The sequence below is a fragment of the Callithrix jacchus genome, chromosome 18 (genome assembly GCF_049354715.1).
Source record: "Callithrix jacchus isolate 240 chromosome 18, calJac240_pri, whole genome shotgun sequence".
Lineage (NCBI taxonomy): Eukaryota > Metazoa > Chordata > Mammalia > Primates > Cebidae > Callithrix > Callithrix jacchus.
Window position 1 is genome coordinate 33,418,800 of NC_133519.1, and position 7,482 is coordinate 33,426,281.

Here is a 7,482-nt window from a genome sequence, read left to right on the forward strand (position 1 = left end):
AAAAGCAGATTGGTCATTTCCTAGTAAGGCTGGAACAAATAGACAGAACAATAGAAATATAACTGAATGGTTAATGTCAGGTTATTCAGGTTACTTTTTGTTGTAAGATTAAAACAGGTAATTCATGATCACGACTGTTCGGAAAACAGGCTGTTATCTTTCTCTCCTGATTTCTCAGAAGCTCAGAGAACAACTTAGTTTCAGTTTGGTGACATGGAACTTTAGCATGGGTGACTCCATGCTGATTTTTAGTATGGTCTGTTAGGGCCTAGTTTGAGAGCTTAGCCCAAAATAGTGGCTTCGTATAGTTGTTTAACAATCACAATCAGAGGAACTTTCCAGAACGCTTGGTGAGAGGCGGAGGAGCCGGTAGCTGCCCGAGCTGCGCACAGCTCCGCGCTCCTTCCCGCTCCCTCACACACTGACCTCAGCCCGCTCGCCGGCAGTAGAAGATGGTGAAAGAAACCACTTACTACGATGTTTTGGGAGTCAAACCCAATGCTACTCAGGAAGAATTGAAAAAGGCTTATAGGAAACTGGCCTTGAAGTACCATCCTGATAAAAATCCAAATGAAGGAGAGAAGTTTAAACAGATATCTCAAGCTTACGAAGTTCTCTCTGATGCAAAGAAAAGGGAATTATATGACAAAGGAGGAGAACAGGCAATTAAAGAGGGTGGAGCAGGTGGCAGTTTTGGCTCTCCCATGGACATCTTTGATATGTTTTTTGGAGGAGGAGGAAGGATGCAGAGAGAAAGGAGAGGTAAAAATGTTGTACATCAGCTCTCAGTAACCCTAGAAGACTTATATAATGGTGCAACAAGAAAACTGGCTCTGCAAAAGAATGTGATTTGTGACAAATGCGAAGGTAGAGGAGGTAAGAAATGAGCAGTAGAGTGCTGTCCCAATTGCCGAGGTACTGGAATGCAAATAAGAATTCATCAGATAGGACCTGGAATGGTTCAGCAAATTCAGTCTGTGTGCATGGAGTGCCAGGGCCATGGGGAGCGGATCAGTCCTAAAGATAGATGTAAAAGCTGCAATGGGAGGAAGACAGTTCGAGAGAAGAAGATTCTAGAAGTTCATATTGACAAAGGCATGAAAGATGGCCAGAAGATAACATTCCATGGTGAAGGAGACCAAGAACCAGGACTGGAGCCAGGAGATATAATCATTGTGTTAGCTCAGAAGGACCATGCTGTTTTTACTCGACGAGGAGAAGACCTTTTCATGTGTATGGACATACAGCTGGTTGAAGCACTGTGTGGCTTCCAAAAGCCGATATCTACTCTTGACAACCGAACCATAGTCATCACCTCTCATCCAGGTCAGATTGTCAAGCATGGAGATATCAAGTGTGTACTAAATGAAGGCATGCCAATTTATCGTAGACCATATGAAAAGGGTCGCCTAATCATTGAATTTAAGGTAAACTTCCCTGAGAATGGCTTTCTCTCTCCTGATAAACTGTCTTTGCTGGAAAAACTCCTACTGGAGAGGAAGGAAGTGGAAGAGACTGATGAGATGGATCAAGTAGAACTGGTGGACTTTGATCCAAACCAGGAAAGACGGCGCCATTACAATGGAGAAGCATATGAGGATGATGAACATCACCCCAGAGGTGGTGTTCAGTGTCAGACCTCTTAATGGGCCAGTGAATAACACTCACTGCTGGCATTTTATGTGCAGTAGTGAATGAGTAAGGATGTAATCATAATATGCTCACTACTTGCTCTTGTTTTTGTTTTAATCAACTATAGTAGTGTTTTAAAAAGTTAAATGAAGAATAAAGGCAAATATAAAAGCTCAAAAAAAAAAAACCAATCACAATCAACAAGAGTTGAACCACTGCATTTCCTCTCTACTATAGTTTAAAGTTCCTTGTTCTATCACAAGATTCTGTAAAAGCCCTTCTCTCTTTCCCTCATGTCTTGGATAAAACCCTGATATACCTGATAGAGATGGGCACAGGCCAGATAGAGGGTGCAAAACCCTCCTTCCATGGAAATCGGAGTCAATGCGTGGATGAGAAATTAGCCCGTGATTTTTATTTTCTTTGCGATGATCTTCCTCTGTCACCCAGGCTGGATTGCGGTGGCATGATCATAGCTCACAATAATCTTGAACTTCTAGGCTCAAGGGATCCTCCTGCTTCAACTTCCCAAGTAGCTAGGACTATAGGCACATGCCACCATACTTGGCTATTTTAAATTTTTTTGTCAAGGTGGAGTCTCACTATGTTGCCCAGGCTGGTCTTGAACACTTGAGCACAAGCAGTTCTCCTGCTTTGGCCTCCCACAGTGCTGAGATTATAGGTGTGAGCCACTTTGCCCGGCCAGCCTGGGTTTTATGATCCGGCTCTTCTCCATTTTGATAGACTCAAATTAATTTTATTTTTTCTTTTCAAATTTCAAGAATGAATGAGATAATCGTCTACAAAGCATCTTGAGTTCCTTGAAGAAAAGTATCATCTGAATATAAAAGTGAATGTGCTAGACCGTTATCAAAGCTTGGAGGAAAGAAAGTCACAGGCTGGGAAGAAATTTGCAAACTAGGACTTAACACCTCAAAGTCAAAATCTTGTACAAATGACTAAGTGGCATTTTTTTGAGGTCAAGACAACCTGTAGAGCCTGCAGGTCCCACTAAACAATAACAATATCCGGTCCTTGCGTAGTGATTAACAGTTTGTAAAACACTTTTGTATACATGGCCTTATTTTTCATACATAGACATTGCATATGAAGCAGAAACATCATGAGGCCATAGCTATTCTTAACATCATCTGAAAGGAAGAGAGTGCAAAACTCAGCAAGGGTAAATTTTACTCAAATTCCCTTCGCTATTAAGTGGTAGAATCAGAATCTGAATACAGATTTCTTGATGCCAAAGTCCTTGCCATTGCCAGCACTTCTTCAGAGAGCTAAATATCTCCCTCTTCTTCAACTTCCTATTTTGTCACCTCTTCAGTGAGAAATCAGCATTTTGGATCATAGAACCAGCCTTAAGTCACCCACTAGAGCAGTAGTTAGCTATTTCTAAGGAGATTTAAGTCTAGTCCTCTAGATGCAAATTGTTTCTTCCTCTCAAAACTTCAAAGTGAAGTATAAATTTTAAGTCACCAAATATAGTAAGTTTAGATTTTAAATCACCAAGAAAATCCTCTACAGAAAAGTCTCTTTCAGACAACTACCCCTCGGATATATTGTCTTTAGCGGTTTCTTAAATGCCCATCCTGTAATGGGCATTAGTGCTTTATGTAAGTTCTCTCAGTCACTCTGTCTGCATTTATTTTTTGAGCCCTCTAAAATGTTTTAAACATGCTTCATGGAATGGATGCAGATACAATAGTGAAAAAAACAGTCAAATTCAACTCTTAATGGAGAGCAATATGCAAAATAAATAAGTAATATGTGAGGTGGTGATAAGAGCAGTGGACAAACATAAAGTACTCAAGAGGGCTGTGAAGAACCAGAGTTGGGAGGTGTTGAAGTGGCAGTTTGATATTGCTCTAAATAATGTAGATGATGAGGATAGGTCTCTGAAATGAGCAGCTTACCGAAGGACATGGGGGAGCAAACCATGTGGTTATCTGAGGACAGAGCTTTCCAAGGAGAAAGAATAGAATGCACATGTCCTTGGAAGACAGTTCTGGGTGTATTTGAGGAATACCTAACAGGACAGTGTGACTGGAGCAGGAGGATCAAGGAGAGAGAGGTAGAAGATAAGATAGGAAGGAGGTGGGATGAGAGAGCGAGAGGGATTGGAGACTGTTATAAGAACATGGATTTCCCACAAGTCTTCACAATAAATGGGTCTAATTATTCCTATTTTATAGTCAAAAAGATGAGCAAAGAGAAATTTCATAGTTATTCAAGGCTACTGTGGAGTTGTCAGGGATTTAAATCCATAATTTCTGATTCCAAACTTTGTTTCCGGTTCTTCTCTTTCTCTGTCCTGAGAATCCTTCTGCTTCCATGGTCCTGATTCATAGACAAATAGCTATGTCCACAACATTCACATATCTGGATATATATTTTTACAGAGTAAACCGTAAAAATAATGCAGGACAGTGTAATGAAAGGCAAATTATAATCTATGATAGGGCATCTATTGAGTTGGGATTTATAATCCAGACAATCTAAAGCTTGGCTGTGACAAGAGGAAGAAAGAAGAGAAGAAGCTGTGGAGAGCCTGGAAATGCTGAGCACAAGGGCGTATTGAACTACCGGAGATCAAAGAGGCCAGTGGAAATTCAGCCAATATGAAAAGCCAGGCCAATCTCCTGTGCATGAGACAGAGAAGTTCCACTTCTGTTATTTGGAAAATCTTCTGAAATGTACAAAGTAAAAATGCTGTCCTGTGCTTTGCATCAGTTCCCCTTGACAACAGCTACAGAAGCTGAAAAGATTCAAGCTTCTCTTTCCTGTGTTGCTTCAAAGTTCTGGTGCAGAATTGGTCAGTCACATGATGCCACCCTATGACCCTTGATCATATTTTCTGATGAGCCCTAGGGCCTCTGCTCAGACTTGGGATTCCACTTGGTGTCTACTCATTCATATCTTGGCTTCTGTGCTGTGTGGGATCATCTAGACCAGACGCATCAGATATCTGCTTCCCCAGATACAATACCCCATAGGTCCAAGCCAAGTCATTTGGTATATTAGTTCATTTTCACACTGCTATAAAGATATTACCTGGACTGGGTAATTTATGAAGGAAAGAGGTTTAATGGACTCACAGTTCTACATGGCTGAGGCAGCCTCAGGAAATTTATGAAAAAGGAAGCAGGCACCTTCTTCACAAGGTGGCAGGAGAGAGAGAGTGAGGAGTGAAGTGGGAAGAGCCCCTTGTAAAACCATCAGCTCTTGTGAGAATTCACTCACTATCACAAGAACAGCATGGGGAAACCACCCCCATGATCGAATAACTTCCAACTGTGGGGATTATGGGGATTGCAATTCAAGGTGAGATTTGGATGGGGACACAGAGCCAAATCATATCGCCTGGTTTCTTGTGGAGATGAATGGACAGTATAGGCTATTGACCATGCAGGCAGGTTGGGTGTTTGAAAAACAGGAAAGGGGGCTCACTTTCTTCAAAGGAGCAACTTGATAAAATCTTACTGCAGCATCAGCTCTCAGCAATGACGGTTTTCCAAGGAATTGCAAGGCAGCTCTGGATTCCATCACAGTAGAATATTTACAGGAGGTTCTGTGCATCCTCCTCCAGCTATCTGCCTGGCTTCCTGAGAGCTATCTTTCATATATGGAAACCAAGCAGAATTCTGAATCCATGTCCCCAGAGAGATCCCTTGATTAGCCCAGGTGTGGGGACTACCTAAGTCTGATGAGAAAAGTTAATTGAGAGTCAGAGGTCTGAACAAAGAAGGATGAGGTTCTGGTAGGCAGGACAGAGTGCTGACCAACATACAGAGGCTTACTTGTGAAAAGATCAACTGGACTTACAGCTTCTGCTATGGTTTAACTTTAGAAATGCCAGGAAAACGATACCATCTTTTCAACACACCTTCTCTCTTCTGATTATTGCTGCCTAAAATTTATTTTACTTATAAGTAGAAGAGCAAATATAACTTGAGGTTAAAAAAAAATTCAAAATCCTCGCAACAAAAAACCCTGGGCACAGCAACCTGTCAGCTGAAAATCACTTTATGGAGGAACTAACTTATCCATCCTTGGAAGAGTAGGTTGTCTTGAGAATAGGGAAATGTAAGGGTATTTGTTTTCTATTGCTGGCATAACAAATGCCAAAAAATATATGGTTTAAAACAACACACATTAATTGTCTCACAGTTCTGTAAATCGAAAGTCTGGGTGACTTGACTGGGTCCTACCTAGGGTTTCACCATACCAAAATTGAGTTGTCAGCAGAGCTGCATTCCTTACTGAAGGCCCCGTAGGAGAATCCACTTCCAGGCTCACTCTGATTGCTGGCAGAATCCAGGCTTTTGCAGTTAGTTGTAGAACTGAGGTCCCTGTTGCCTTCCTGTTTATTGGCTGAGTCGTTCTCAGCATGGAGGCCACCTGCCTTCTCTAGACTGTGGCTCCCTCTCCATCCTCAAAGTCAGCAATGCTGATGGCATCCTCAGGCTCCACATCTCCCTGCCCTCTCCTCTGCCTCATTTCTCCCATTGCTTCTTTTGCCACTTCTCTCTGACTCCAACTGAAAAAGTTTCTCTGCTTTTAAGGACTCACGTAATGAGACTGGGCCCAGCAGATAATCCGGGGTCATCTCCTTGTCGTAAGGTCTGTAACCTTCATTATATATGCAAAGTCCCTTTGCCACACAATTGAACATATTTATAAAACCCAGAGATTGATGTGGACATCTTTGAAAAGGGGGCACTATTTGGTCTACCACAGAGATGAAAGGGAGGAGGTAAGGCTTTTTATACACATGACTTCATTTAATTCTCACAATTACAATGAAGAGCCAGAAACTTGGAGAGGTTAAGAAACTTAACCCAGATAATACAGAAAGAATTGGCAGTGTCGGGCCGGGAGCAATGTCTCCTGCCTATAATCCCAGCACTTTGGGAGGCCAAGGCGGGCAGATAGCTTGAGTCCAGGAGTTTGAGACCAGTCTGGGCTTCATGGTGAAACCTCATCTCTACAAAAATACAAAAATTAGCTGGGCATGGTGGTACATGCCTGTAGTCCCAGCTACTTGGGAGGCTGAGGTAGAAAGATCTCTTGAGCCCAAGAGGTCGAGGCTGTAGCGAGCTACTATTGCATCACGGCACTCTAGCCTGGGTGACAGAGCAAGATCCTGTCTCAAAAAACAAACCAGCAACAAAAACCTTGGCAGTGTTGGAATCTGAATACAGCAGTATCAACTCATAGACAAATAGAATATTAGATCTAGAAGAGGCAGCATAAGTGATCTGGACAGAAACTCTTACTCTAGGTTTATAGATCCAATGTCTATGGTTTCATGAGGGAGTAGGAGAGCCAGAAGAAAATTGAAAACAAGGATAGGTGTATATAAAAGCATCTTCTTTCTTTTCTTTTGGAGAGAGTCAATGGTTTTTATAAGAACCTCCGAGAGTTACTGCAAAAAACAAAACAAACAACAACAAAAAATACTTATGTAGCACCAAGCCGCATGTTTCATTGACTGAGTTTCTGTAAGCATCACCAACAACTGCTTTTGCTGTTGCTGTGAAAGACAGGCACCTGGGCTCAAACTTGAGCGATCTCCTTTACATCCGTTAACAATTTCCGTGTCTTTCCTAACTTAATTCCATTTATCAACAGCAATATAATCCTATAGGAAGGGGGTTATTTAGAGGTTGGTGTAAAGCCAACTCAATATTAGCACACCACCTAGGACTTCATCGCCACTCATAAATCGTCATTAGCGTTAGAATACTGGAGATGAGCCGATAAAGGAGAGAGGCATAACAAAAGGACAAGGCTGTGACGTTTTGAAGTTAAAGCATAGAATTCCTCTTTCAAAGGCCA

General features: G+C 41.8%; 1 pseudogene across 1 annotated transcript; it reads left to right on the forward strand.

The window, feature by feature from the left end:
- The first annotated feature begins 449 nt into the window (after positions 1–449).
- Positions 450–1,819, forward strand: LOC100415322 (dnaJ homolog subfamily A member 1 pseudogene; annotated as a pseudogene). The gene has a single exon (XR_144520.6). The product of XR_144520.6 is annotated as a dnaJ homolog subfamily A member 1 pseudogene (transcript).
- The last annotated feature ends 5,663 nt before the right edge of the window (positions 1,820–7,482 follow it).